Here is a 15,641-nt window from a genome sequence, read left to right as displayed (position 1 = left end):
ATAATGCCTAAGTTCAGGATGCCAAAGTGCGCTATAAAGATGTTCGGGCTTTTGTTCAACGGCACATATGTGGTCGTATAGAGCCCCTGGCAATGGGTGTCGAGATATGTGAGACAAGATGGAGTACTGTTTTATCAATAGAGTTGATACCGAAAAATTGTCCCTACTAGGATATGATTGATACGTCAAAACGTGATCTTACAGAGGGTATCATAAGTACCAAAATCATTTTACATGCCAGGGGGTCTAATAATAAGGAGAAAAGCGCAATGCAGGTCATTTAAATAAGGTTTGGTATGAAGAGTCCTTTGGATGTCCTGCCGCACGTCTGCGCTGCTTTCACCTTGTAGAGAGGGGTTCCTTAATAGGAACGGTCTTCTGTTTCCCACATGAAACCGGGCTCAAAGTGAGTCCTTGTAAGTCTGTAGGGTATATGGGCTCGAATGCGCCTGTGGTAGAAAAGTAAGCGAAGAAGAGTGGAAGGTCATACAGGGTCGAGCCGTACTGTAGACCTGCCCGTGTTGTGCCTCCATTGATGCCAAGGTATTTTGAGTGCATAATGATGCATGCGCGGTATGAATTCCGCAGTTGTCCGTGACAATCGACGGAGGAGAAACTGCTAGTCTAGCTCCGGAGGTGCCGAGCTGTCAACCTATGGGACTAATCGGACTTATTTAGCAAAGTCCGGCGGCTTGATGGCCGATGAGGTGTGCGACTTGAGGGGGCTGCTCTTTACTTCGACTGCGAGAGCCGCTGTGCTCCTCGGTGCGGAGGGAACATTCCGTGTTTCCGTTGACCTTTATGACGCCACGTGGGCTAGGCATCTTGAGCTTTAAATAACCATAGTGTGGCACCACGATGATTCGAGCAAAGGCGGTCCGGCCGAGCAGTGCGTGATAGACACTTTGGAAGGGTACGATATCGAAGATCAAGTCCTCACTTCGGAAGTTGTCGGGCGAGCCACAGACAACTTCCAATGTTATTGAGCCTGAGCAACGAGCCTCTACGCCAGACATTACCCCTTTTAAAGGTAGTTTTAGTGGCCTTGATACTTGACGGATTGATACCCATTTTACGGACGGTGTCCTGTTAGAGTAGGTTAAGGCTACTGCCACCGTCCATAAGGACTCGCGTGAGGTGGAATCCGTCGACGATTGGGTCGAGGGTAGTCCTTTCGATCGAAGGTGATTGGGCAGGCCGACCATGGGTTGAATTTTGGGGCGACCGGCTCTACGGCGTAGACGTCCCTTAGTGCGCGCTTGCGCTCCCATTTGGGGACATGGGTGGCATAGATCATATTCACCATTTTGACCTCGAGGGGAAATTTCTTCATTGTCGCTGAGCGGCCTTTTGCCATTTTGTTCGGCGTTGAGCTTGCCGGCCTATTTAAAGACCCAGCAGTTTCTGTTGGTGTGATTGGCAGGTGCTACGTCTTGAGCTTGCGTTGGTTTTCCTTGAAGAGGAAAGGGTGATGCAGCAATAGTAGCCTATGTATTTCCCTCAGTTTTTGAGAACCAAGGTATCAATCCAGTAGGAGGCTCCTCAAAAATCTCACGCACCTACACAAACAAACAAAAACTCGCAACAACGCAATAAAGGGGTTGTCAATCCCTTCAAGGCCACTTGCGAAAGTGAGATCTGATAGAGATAATATGATAAGATAAATATATGTTTGGTATTTTATGATATAGATTGGAAAAGTAAAGATGCAAATAAAAGTAGATTGAAAGCTTATATGATAAGAGATAGACCCAGGGGCCATAGGTTTCACTAGTGACTTCTCTCAAGATAGCATAAGTATTATGATGGGTGAACAAATTACTATCAAGCAATTGATAGAAAAGCGAATAATTATGAGATTACCTAGGCATTATCATGTATATAGGCATCACGTCCGTGACAAGTAGACCGACTCCTGCCTGCATCTACTACTATTACTCCACACATCGACCGCTATCCATCATGCATCTACATTATTAAGTTCATAAAGAACCGAGTAATGCATTAAGAAAGATAACATGATGTAGAGGGATAAACTCATGCAATATGATATAAACCCCATCTTTTTATCCTTGATGGCAACAATACAATACGTGCCTTGCTTCCCCTACTGTCACTGGGAAAGGACACCGCAAGATTGAACCCAAAGCTAAGCACTTCTCCCATTGCAAGAAAGATCAATCTAGTAGGCCAAACCAAACTGATAATTCGAAGAGACTTGCAAAGATAACTTAATCACACATAAAAGAATTCATAGGAGATTCAAATATTTCTCATAGATAAACTTGATCATAAACCCACAATTCATCGGATCTCGACAAACACACCGCAAAAAGAGTTACATCGAATAGATCTCCAAGAAGATCAAGGAGAACATTGTATTGAGATTCGAAGAGAGAGAAGAAGCCATCTAGCTAATAACTATGGACCCGAAGGTCTGTGGTAAACTACTCACAACTCATCGGAGAGGCCTTGGAGATGATGTAGAGGCCCTCCGTGATCGATTTCCCCTCCGGCGGAGCACCGGCGAAGGCTCCAAGATGGTATCTCGCGGATACAGAAGGTTACGGCGGTGGAAATAGTTTTTCGTGGTCGCCTCTGATGTTTTCGGGGTACATGGGTAAATATAGGAGGAAGAAGTAGGTCGGTGGACGCTCAAGGGGCCCACGAGGATGGGGGCGCGCCCAGCCCTAGGGGGCGCGCCGGGCACCCTCGTGGCCGCCTCCCACGTTTCTTGACTTCCACTCCAAGTCCTCTAGATCACGTTTGTTCCAAAAAGATCGCTCCCGAAGGTTTCATTCCGTTTGGACTCCGTTTGATATTCCTTTTCTTCGAAACACTAAAATAGGCAAAAAAACAGCAATACGGGCTGGGCCTTCGGGGTTTTTTTTTGACTGAAGACTGCAGGGCTTACACACCACAGCATTTTATTAAAACTCTAAATAGCAAGTACAGAGAAAGGTTCCTTAAGAAAAGGAACAGAACCTAAAAAAACAAGAAAAAGCTCTGTACAATCTATTCTAAAAAAGAGAGAGAAAGATCTAACTAATCCTAAAATAAGTGTTGGCCTCTCAAGGAGGCAGGAAATCAATCCATTTAAGCAAAGCCTCCCTGTGTTTGGTCTTGATTCTGTGAGCCAGAAGGGAAATGTCCTGGACAAAACCATTTCTCCACTGCCTGAAGGTAGGTCTGATATACCTGAAAGCTTTATCATTCCTGACTTTCCAGATATTCCACCAAGTTAGGAAAACCACTTCAGAAAAGAAAGGCTTATTGAACTCCTTCCTAGCATGGCATGCAATCTGAACCATATCCTGATTGTTGAGCCATGTGATTTGTAGATAGTTCCACACTCTCATGCTGAAGTTACACTGAAAGAACAGATGGTTCCTGTCCTCAAGAGCTCCTGTTGGACAAAGAACACATTCAGTCCCATCATTAATCTTCCACTTCCTGCGCTGAATCATATCTTTGGTGTTTACTCTATCCATAATGACAAGCCAGGCAAACATTTTGATTGTCATAGTACAGCATGACTTCCATACCCAACATAGCAAAGGGTTAGTTGGAATTGGCTCATGGACCAAGTCATAATATTTCTTGGCTGTGTATCCAGCTTTCTTCCCATGTTTCCAATACCAGCAATCCTTAGAAGTAGCATCCAAGGAGATCTCAGACAAGATTTCAGAGAGTTGATTGAGCTCCCTGTAGGCCATTTCAGATAATGGCAGAGAGAACATCCTATGAAACTCATCAGTGGCCAACACTTCCAAAACAGATGAATTCTTTTGTAAGCAGAAAGAGAACAGCCTGGGGAATCTATCCTAAAGTGGAATGCAAGAGTTATCTATTTCCCAGGAATCTGACCAGAAAAGCAAGGAGTCACCTTTTCCAACACATACTGAAGACACAACCCTGAATTTGTCCATTAGCTTACATATGTCCCTCCACCTAAAGGATCCACACATAGCAGTGTCATGTGGAACTCTCTGATAATAATAACTGTCCCAGATCAAATGAACCCATGGTACATCAACTTTGTTATAGAACTTATTGAGGAACTTCATTAACAAAGCTTCATTCTGCAGACCCAGGTTCAGAATGCCAAGCCCACCCTTTAGTTTGGGTCTACAGAAAAAGGGCCAGGCAGCCAGAGAATTCCCCTTTTCCTGGCCATACTTTCTCCAAAGGCATTGTCTTTGTATTCTTTCCAGTTGTTTCAAAATCCCTTGTGGAATAGATAAACTACAGAGGAAGAAGATTGGCAGTGAGGAGATAACATAATTGACCAACTGCAATCTGCTACCTTGAGGCAGAAACCAAGAACTAGCAGTCAACCTTCTTTCCATGCAGTCAACAAGAGGTAGTAGATCCACAATTTTGGGCCTAGTGGTGCCCACTGGCAACCCCAGATATGTAAATGGCATCACCCCCAGTTGGCACCCAAATTGAGCTGCAAGAGCATTGGCAGAATTGGCATCCACATTAATTGGGTACATTGAAGATTTGTGGTAATTAATCTGCAAACCAGTTGCAAGAGAGGAAGAGTCTAGAACAGTTTTGAGCACCTCTAACTGAACAGACTCATCAGACACAAACAATAAGGTATCATCAGCATACTGAACCACTAGAAAGTCAGGATCATGAGTTACTAGGGGTAAGGAAAGAAGTCCTTTACTAAGGTGATCATTAATCATAGTCTGCAAAAGATCAGCAGCAATCACAAATAGCAAAGGTGAGATAGGATCACCTTGCTTTACCCCACACTTATGGCTACCTGGAACCCCATCAAGCAGGATTGATGAGGTTGCCGAGGACAACAATTGTTGTATCCAAGAAATCCACTTATTATCAAATCCCTTTGCCACCATTATTTTTATAATTGCCTCATGTTGTATTGAATCAAACACTTTTTCAAAATCCAACTTGAGTAACATGATTGGCCTTTTGGACTGATTGCACTGATGAATGTACTCAAAAGTCCATGCAATGCAATCTTGAATGGATCTAGATTTGATAAAACCATACTGATTCTTAAGAACACATTTAGTTATTTCATCCTGAAACCTATTTGTAGCAAGTTTAGTGAGGAACTTCAAACCCACACTTGTCAAGGAGATTGGCCTAAAATCACCAGCAGTTTCAGGTGATAGCTTCTTGGGGATCAGAGTTATGTATGCCTCACTGAGATTCTCTAGTTTAACAGTTCCAGCATGAAACTCATTAACTAAAGTAATAAAGTCACCAGAAATGATTGGCCAACATTTTTTCATAAAAAGACCATTAAAACCATCAGGTCCAGGGGCTTTGTCAATTGGCAACTCCTTGATAACCTGCTCAATCTCCTTGACCTCAAAAGTCTTGGTGAGAACATCCAGTCCCTGTACCCTAGGGATTAGTGAAAGTATGTCATTACCCATGAAAATTGGTTTCACAGTTCCCATTCTGCCTTTGAAAATCTCCAGAAATTCCTTTGCAATTCTGTTATGATCAGAAGAAACTGACCCATCTGACAACTGCAGAGTGGCAACTGAATTTTTTCTATATCTTTCAGTTGCCATTGCCTGGAAGAATTTTGAGTTTTCCTCCCCCACCTTGATATATCTAATAGTGCATCTCTTCTTCCAGTATAAAAACTGCAGATGGAGAAGATGATCATGGTGTGATTTCACCAATTTTCTGAAATTGGATTCAATTAAGAATAAAGGCCTAGAGTCTTCCAAATCATCTAACCAAAATATCACCCAGTTACATTTGTCAATCAGACATTTAATATGAGATAAACCCTTCTGCCATTTCTTGAGAGCAAACCTCAAAGATTTGAGTTTATCCATAATAATTGCTGATATGTGAGACTTGTGAGAATGCTTTTGCCAAACCTGTTGAACACACTCCATAAAACCAGGTTGATGGACCCAATAATTCTCAAATCTGAAAATGTGAGCTTTGGGGATGCTGGTGCTTATAGAGACCACACAAGGAACATGATCCGATGCAGTTTTGGCAAGAGGAGTGACCTGAGTATATGGATACTGATCAATCCAGCTGGCAGAGGTAAAAAACCAGTCCAACTGCTCAAGAAGAGGGAAATCCTGCATATTAGACCAGGTGAATCTTCTACCTTTTAAAGGTAGCTCAAGCAGTCCCAAATGACCAATGATCTCATTAAAAATAAAAGTATCATTGATATCACCCCCAGGAAGATTTCTATTATCAAGAGAACGTATGAAATTAAAATCTCCCAGCAAAAGCCATTTTTGCTCAGTTCCACATTTAAATTATAAAGCCAACTGACAAATTCATCTCTCAAGGTACCTTGACAGTGTCCATAAACATTAACCAGGTACCAAATGTCACCATTATGCATAGACTTAAAATTAATGACAATCCCATAAGGTTTCACTTCCATTAAAGCCCCTGAGAAAACATCAGAGCGCCACACAACTAATATGCCACCGGAAGCTCCCCGAGAAGGAGATTCTATAAACTGATCAAAACCCGCAGGACAAATGCTCTTAATTAAAGTTCGGGGGCACTCCGATAACTTAGTCTCCTGCAGACAAACAACTGCACATTGGCTTTCAATAACTTTCTGTCGAACCACACGTTGCCTTGCTTCAGAATTAAGTCGACGGACATTCCAACAGAGAACCTTCCAGCTACGTATGGACATTCGATTCATGGTATAGAAGAAGATAACACATTAAAAACAGTGTGACACCTAGTGCCACACTACCCATAACACATAACAGCAAAAGTGCCAAATCATAACCAGAGTGCCAAGTTTCAGAGATAACATAACAGACAGCAAATTTGACAGGCTCGCTGCACCTAGGAAACTCATTAAACTTTAACATTTAAATATTGCTGGAGGAGGTGCCATCCTTAGGATTAGCCATAAGCTTCTCCCAAGATAGCAGCTTGGGGTCCATCTCCAGCTCAGCTCCAATTGCCTGCGGCACAACGAGCGGCGTCTGCGCAGGGACGTCCTCTGGCTTGTCATGGCGCACATCGTCAGAGTTATCCATTCCAGCATCAGGTACCTGAATGGGCTGGGCCTTCTCCTCCATGGGCTTAGACCTTGGGCGTCTTTTAGCAGGCTGTAGAGGAAGCTGCTCAAAAACCACCGATTTGAAACCATCCAGCTTTGTTGCGCTCCTTGTACACCTTCTAACTGAAGTGTCAACCAAGGGAGCAGAAATCTTGCGTCTACCGCGCAGGCTTTTCTGTCGTGGCGTAGCTTCGGACGCAAAAACCACAGGCGAAGAAACCTTTTCCTGACCAGCAAGTCCCACGGGCTCCATAGACATCTGATCATGAGAACTACATCCCACAGGCTCAGCAGCAGCAGAAGGTTCATCGCTTGAAACTGAAAAGCTAGAGGCAGATAGAGTAGCAAACAATGAGAGAGCAACAGGGCGCCGAGTGACAGAAGCAGAACTTGACAAACTAGGGACCAACAAAGACACTCACTTGGTATCATCAAAAGCAATCGACCACTTGCGCTTGGAAAATGTTACTGTCCCCAACGGCTTGAAGTAGAGGGACCTTGGCACCTCTTTCACAGAAAATTCAAACATCAAATTTTCAAATGACCGCCTCCAGAGCATTTCAGGTGGAAGAGGGGGTCCAGCCACGACCCTAGCCATCCCAATGAAGATCTGATGGTGCCGAATCACCGGTGGTTGATAGGGGACAATAGCCAAAGGATTTTCTTCCACAAAAGCAGGTTGTTCCTAAACTTCAGCAGCCAAGTCAACCATCTGTGGGTGTTGAGGCACAACATCATGCAGAAGCTGTTCAACAGACTCAGATTGCTCAGGTTGATCAATGACAATAGAGACTTGATCTTGTTCTGGCAGTGCTGGATGATTTAGTTGATTAATATTGTCATCATCGCCCCACTGAGCATTACCCCAATCAGCCTCCACTGGATTATCAGGGGGAGGAGCAGGCGCAAGTGGTGCATCATTCCACCCAATCATCGGGTAAGGCGGCAGAACAAACGGAATGTTGTCAGGAATGAGGTGACCAGGCATTGGATGAGGATTACCATCCAGAGGCATCGGATCTTCATCATTAGGCATCTGATCAGCAAAATCTGCCCCAAGTACATAGCACGCAGCAGTCCAGGAGACTTGAGCACCACCCCACTCAGCATAATACCCAAATACCACATCCCGTGAGACTAACGGCGTATCAGGAAAGCTGGCTTCAACAACAGTATGTACCAGATATGGATCCTCACTATCCCAAGAATGAAATTTTCCAAAAGTACCTACTGCCTGAGAAATATATTCAGTCGTGCGATAATCCAGGGGAATCCCAACAAACATTAACCAGCCCTTACGAAAACCATGATTCCCTTTGAAGTTTTCACCCTCATCATGCTTCATGAATCTAACAAATCAATCATTCCCCAAAGCAAATGGCGGATGCTGAATCAGAGTGTATCTAACAGTCGGGTCTCGAACTTGGAACAAACCAACTCCATGAAACCAAGGCTGAGCAGAATGGACAAGAATACCTCTGTTCTGGAGAAACTGCACCACTTCCTCTCTGACCGACCCGAGAGGTCCATCCGGAGCAGGCATAACTTCAGCAACCATGTAATCTTCATGGCGACGAGGGGGGCGAGCCGCCGGCGTGAAGAAAGTACGAGTTAGGCGCCGATCACCACCATCAATGATATGATGCCCCGGAGGCACCAGGCGTTGCGGGTCAAGCTCGAAGTTTGCCATGGTCAGCAGCGGCGATGAACTGATGGTTTGTTTGGAAGAGCAGGGTGTTTCCTTGGCAGAGGGAGGAGGAGATTGGAGCAATGCGGGCGGTGACGATATGACAGGACTAGATATCCCAATAACTCCGGCTCCCTTCCCCTGAACAGCTGATGTTTCTGAAAAACTCGTGTTTTGTTGCAGAGAGCTCTGCCTCCAAGCCAATCCATGAGAGCGAGCAAAATCATTACAGGCATGCCTAAAGTGACCCACCCTGGAGCAAGCCGAACAGACCGCTCGCATTCCACAAGAGACTGCCATGTGGCCCTTCTAACCGCAATCGGTACAGGTTAGAACCCGGTCCACCATGTCATCGACCATAGCTTCAAACTGACGGGCTGCCTCTTGTATGGAAGGAATTTCCATAGTATCACTCAACGGGCTAAGGTGCCCTTGTGGATCCAACCCAATATCGGGAGGCCCAGTAGGAGGGGGATCCAGGGAAGGCCCAATCGTGGGAGAACAATCTTGGGCCATCGAGCCCACACACGGCGGGTTCACTAACTGAGAGGGCTCGGAGGCCAAAGCACCTATTTGAATCAGCAAGGTTCCCGCTTCCTCAAATTGCGCCGAGAGATTACCGGAAATCACGATTTGCGGATCCACCGAAACCGGTTCGGCCGGAGGCGCAGCCGGCCGCCGGAGTAACTCCGGTGAGCTGTTAACCGTACCAAATATTATGGGTGGCCGCGCCACCGTCCAATGCAAGCCAGGAGCAGGTGGTTGTCGAATGACAACGCGCTCATGAGCAGAAAGATCGTATCCCCCATCAACTATAGTATCAATGCAAGCCTGAGAAGCTGGATATCTATAGCCCTTGCAAGCCGAATACTTTTCAAAAGTGGCAAAAGACAGCTTCTTATTTGCAGAAATTCTAGATTTCAAAGTAGATTTAACTGGGGGCTTATGCATAGCCAATAAACCAAGCGAAGACCTACGCTTGGTGGGGCTAATCAAAATCCATTCAGCATCACATTCCTTACGCCAAATCTTAAGTTCTCTGACCCAATTTGGTCCTCCATCCCCCCACAGATGAAAATAGCACTTGAACAGATCACAAGCAAAAGAGCGAAGAAGCATAATAATAAAGCCAACTTGCATGCATGAAACTTGGAAAGAAAAAACTTTGTCCTTGACATGACTAACCCGAAGATCAATTGCTGAACCACCAAGCGCAGCTTCCAGCGCCACCGCCACTGAATCTTCAAATAAGCGGAAGGCATGCCTACTGAAGGACACGATCAGGATGAAAGACCTCCCTCTTCCCAGCGGATGAATTGTGCGACCAGTAGATCTAAAAACTTCATCCGAAAAAACCCTACCCTTGGAGAAATCCAAGCCAAGGGTAGATCCACCCGAAGAACCCATAGGAGACGGATATTGCCCTGATCCAGAGAAGACGCCAGAGAAGATGATCGAAAACGATCAGAAGATCAGTGGAGAGGAAGGGAGATCGCCGGAGGAGAGCTTAGCGCCAAGGTGGGAGGTGGGAGCGCCATGCCTCTTCGCCAAACCAAAGGTTACAACTCTACACCGGATCTCAGCATTGGTAGGTTAGTCCCAAAAATGATATTAATGTGTAAAGTAAAGCCCATAAACATCCAAAACGGGTAATATAATAACATGGAACAATAAAAAATTATAGATACGTTGGAGACGTATCAAGCATCCCCAAGTTTAATTCCTGCTCGTCCTCAAGTAGGTAAATGATAAAAACAGAATTTTTGATGTGGAATGCTACCTAGCATAATTCTCAATGTAATTTTCTTTATTGTGGCATGAATGTTCAGATCCGAATGATTCAAAATAAAAGTTCTTATTGACATAAGAAATAGTAATACTTCAAGCATACTAATCAAAGCAATCATGTCTTCTCAAAATAACATGGCTAAAGAAAGTTCATCCCTACAAATTCATATAGTTAGGCTATGCTTCATTTTCGTCACACAAAAATGCTCCCATCTTGTACACCCCCCGATGACAAGCCAAGCAATTGTTTCGTACTTAAATAATCTCAAACTTTTTGAACTTTCACACAATACATGAGCATGAGCCATGGATATAACACTATGGGTGGAATAGAATATGATGATGGGGATTGTGTGGAGAAGATAAAAAAGGGAGAAAGTCTCACATTGACGATGATAATCAACGGGCTATGGAGATGCCCATCAATTGATGTCAACATGAGGAGTAGGGATTGCCATGCAACGGATGCACTAGAGCTATAAATGTATGAAAGCTCAACAAAAGAAACTAGTGGGGTGTGCATCCAACTTCCTTGCTCACGAAGACCTAGGGCATTTTGAGGAAGCCCATCATAGGAATATACAAGCCAAGTTCTATAATGAAAAATTCCCACTAGTATATGAAAGTGACAACATAAAAGATTTTCTATATGAAGAACATGGTGCTACTTTGAAGCACAAGTGTGGAAAAGGATAGTAACATTGCCCCCTTTTTATTTATTTTTTATTTTTTTCTTTTTTTTCTTTTTTTTCTTTTTTTCTTTTGGCCTTTTTTTCTTTGGACTTTTTTCTTTGGCCTTTCTTTTTTTTCTTTGGACTTTCTTTTTCTTTTTTTTCTTTTTGGGGACAATGCTCTAATAATGATGATCATCACACTTCTATTTATTTACAAGTCATGAATTACAACCCAAAACTAGAACAAGTTATGAGTCTATATGAATGCCTCCGACGGTGTACCGGGATGGGCAATGAATCAAGAGTGACATGTATGAAAAATTATGCATGGTGGTTTTGTCACAAATACGATGTCAACTACATGATCATGCAAGGCAGTATGACAATGATGATGTGTGTCATGATGATGAACGGAACGGTAGAAAGGTTGCATGGCAATATATCTCGGAATGGCTATGGAAATGCTATAATAGGTAGGTATGGTGGTTGTTTTGAGGAAGATATAAGGAGGTTTATGTGTGATAGAGCGTATCGTATCACGGGGTTTGGATGCACCGGCGAAGTTTGCACCAACTCTCAAGGTTAGAAAGGGCAATGCACGGTACCGAAGAGGCTAGCAATGATGGAAGGGTGACAGTGCGTATAATCCATGGACATATACTTATTGCAAAAATCTACAAGTCATCAAAAACCAAGCACTATGCGCATGCTCCTAGGGGGATAGATTGGTAGGAAAAGACCATCGCTCGTCCCCGACCGCCACTCATAAGGATGCACAATCTAAGAACACCTCATGTTTCAAATTTGTTACACAACTTTCACCATACGTGCATGCTACGGGACTTGCTAACTTCAACACAAGCATTCTTTAAATTCATAATCACCCAACTAGCATGACTCTAATATCACTACCTCCATATCTCAAAACAATTATCAAGTATCAAATTGATCATAGCATCCAATTCACTTCCTATGATAGTTTTTATTATACCCAACTTGGATGCCCATCATTCTAGGACCAATTTTATAACCATAGCAAATACCATGCTGTTCTAAGAGACTCTCAAAATGATATAAGTGAAGCATGAGAGATTAACAATTTCTTCAAAATCAAGCCACCGATGTGCTCTAAAAGATAGAAGTGAAGCACTATTGCAAAAACTATCTAGCTCAAAAAGATATAAGTGAAGCACATAGAGTATTCTAATATATTCCAATCAAGTGGGTTTCTCCCAAAAGGTGTGTACAACATGGATTATTGTGGTAAACTAAAAAGCAAAGACTAATATCATACAAGACGCTCCAAGCAAAACACATATCATGTGGCAAATAAAAATATAGCTCCAAGTAAAGTTACCGATAAACGAAGACGAAAGGGGGGATGCCTTCCGGGGGCATCCCCAAGCTTAGCTTTTGGATATTATTGAATATCTTGGGGTGCCTTGGGCATCCCCGAGCTTAGGCCTTTGCCACTCCTTATTCCATAGTCCATCAAATCTTTACCCAAAACTTGAAACTTCACAACACAAATTTCAACAGGAAATCTCATAAGCTCCGTTAGTGAAAGAAACAAAAACCACCACATAAGTTACTGTAATGAACTCATTCTTTATTTATATTGGTGTTAAACCTACTGTATTCCAAGTTCTCTATGGTTCATACCCTTACATACTAGCCATAGATGCATCAAAATAAGCAAACAACACACGAAAAGCAGAATCTGTCAAAAATAGAACACTCTGTAGTAATCTGTAACTCTCGAATACTTCTGGAACACTAAAAATCCTACAAAAATACGAAGTCCTGGGAAATTTATCTATTGATCTACAGCAAAAAAAAATAAACGCAAAAGTACGTTTCTGTGAATTACTAAAATTATTTTCGTGCGTGCAAAGTTTCTGTTTTTCAGCAGAATCAAATTAACTATCACCATAGGTTATCCTATTGGTTCTACTTGGCACAAACACTAATTAAAACATAAAAACACATCTAAACAGAAGATAGATGAAAATTTTATTACTAAACAGAAGCAAAAACAAAAAACTAAAATAAAATTGGGCTGCCTCCCAACTAGCGTTATCGTTTAACGCCCCTAGCTAGGCATAAAAGCGAGGATAGATCTAAGTAGTGCCATAATAATAAGATAGATCACGAAAACTCATCTCATATTCTATACGTTCAGCAGCAAGTTTTCTTTGAGGCAAGCAAAAGTAATCAAAAGGGGTAAATTTAATGGCACAAAAGTCCCCAAGATCAATCTCAGGAGGTATGGGTTCCTCCTTTGGCCCTTCATATTGCACAACTAATTCATCATTATAAGCATTCTTTTGGCACAATTTCGTGAGCCTATACTCAGGAGAGTATCCTAGCTCATTGCTTCAGAGAGCAAAATCATCATTAACTTCGGATATTCTATCAACTAGGACATTGGTAGGAACCTTTTTCCTAAGGTTTTCATTAAAAGCAACATAGTCCAAAGATTGAAAACGCCTAATTTCCTCTTGATCAAAGAGGATCGCCTCTATGGGAGGACGGCCGGCGTCCACCCTATAGTGTGCAAATATTTCTTTAGCCTCTTTTATTATAAATCTAAACTCATGTGCCAAAAAGATAGTAGTGGCGCGCTTAACAGAAGAATGCTCAATATTAGAAAATTCCAGAAAAATTCTTTGTATGCAAGGATGCATATGCATAAATTGTCTTTCAAGCTCAGCTATAAGCATAGCGATAGCGTCCGCAAGACTACTAGTTCTTTGAAGAATAGAACCACCCATAGAAGTTAAAGCACCGGCACAAGTAAAGAAGTCTTGAATAACCCCTTTTCCAATAATATTACCACTACCGATTCGAAACTTTTTAGTATGCAAGATAGAGGGTTCTTCAGCAGGAGCATCTAAATTTTCCATGTTATCATTATTGTCCATATCGATGATAATCTCCCCAGTTTCAGACATAATGGCAAACAAAAGCGAGGAGGAAGAAGAGGGCGAAAAAAACGGCAAGGGTGAAGTGGGGGAGAGGAAAGCGAGAGGCAAATGGCAAATAATGTAAGTGTGAGGGACATGAGTTTGTGATGGGTACTTGGTATGTCTTGACTTGAGCGAAGACCTCCCCCACAACAGCGCCAGAAATCCTTCTTGCTACGTCTTGAGCTTGCGTTGGTTTTCCTTGAAGAGAAAAGGGTGATGCAGCAATAGTAGCGTAAGTATTTCCCTCACTTTTTGAGAACCAAGGTATCAATCCAGTAGGAGGCTGCTCAAAAATCCCACGCACCTACACAAACAAACAAGAACTCGCAACCAATGCAATCAAGGGGTTGTCAATCCCTTCAAGGCCACTTGCGAAAGTGAGATCTGATAGAGATAATATGATAAGATAAATATATTTTTGGTATTTTATGATATAGATTGGAAAAGTAAAGATGCAAATAAAAGTAGATTGAAAGCTTATATGATAAGAGATGGACCCGGCGGCCATAGGTTTCACTAGTGGCTTCTCTCAAGATAGCATAAGTATTATGATGGGTGAACAAATTACTGTCGAGCAATTGATAGAAAAGCGAATAATTATGAGATTATCTAGACATGATCATGTATATAGGCATCACGTCCGTGACAAGTAGACCGACTCCTGCCTGCATCTACTACTATTACTCCACACATCGACCGCTATCCAGCATGCATCTACATTATTAAGTTCATAAAGAACCGAGTAACGCATTAAGAAAGATGACATGATGTAGAGGGATAAACTCATGCAATATGATATAAACCCCATCTTTTTATCCTTGATGGCAACAATACAATACGTGCCTTGCTGCCCCTACTGTCACTGGGAAAGGACACCGCAAGATTGAACCCAAACCTAAGCACTTCTCCCATTGCAAGAAAGATCAATCTAGTAGGCCAAACCAAACTAATAATTCGAAGAGACTTGCAAAGATAACTTAATCACACATAAAAGAATTCATAGGAGATTCAAATATTTCTCATAGATAAACTTGATCATAAACCCACAATTCATCGGATCTCGACAAACACACTGCAAAAAGAGTTACATCGAATAGATCTCTAATAAGATCAAGGAGAACATTGTATTGAGATTCGAAGAGAGAGAAGAAGCCATCTAGCTAATAACTATGGACCCGAAGGTCTGTGGTAAACTACTGACAACTCATCGGAGAGGCCTTGGAGATGATGTAGAGGCCCTCCATGATCGATTCCCCCTCCGGCGGAGCGCCAGCGAAGGCTCCAAGATGGGATCTCGTGGATACAGAAGGTTACGGCTGTGGAAATAGTTTTTCGTGGTCTCCTCTGATGTTTTCGGGGTACATGGGTATATATAGGAGGAAGAAGTAGGTCGGTGGATGCTCGAGGGGCCCACGAGGGTGGGGGCGCGCCGAGCCCTAGGGGGCGTGCCGAGCACCCTCGTGGCCGCCTCC

The sequence above is a fragment of the Triticum aestivum genome, chromosome 7B, assembly GCF_018294505.1.
Source record: "Triticum aestivum cultivar Chinese Spring chromosome 7B, IWGSC CS RefSeq v2.1, whole genome shotgun sequence".
In the NCBI taxonomy this organism is placed as follows: domain Eukaryota; kingdom Viridiplantae; phylum Streptophyta; class Magnoliopsida; order Poales; family Poaceae; genus Triticum; species Triticum aestivum.
The sequence above is the reverse complement of the archived record's forward strand: the minus strand, read 5'-3'. Positions refer to the sequence as shown.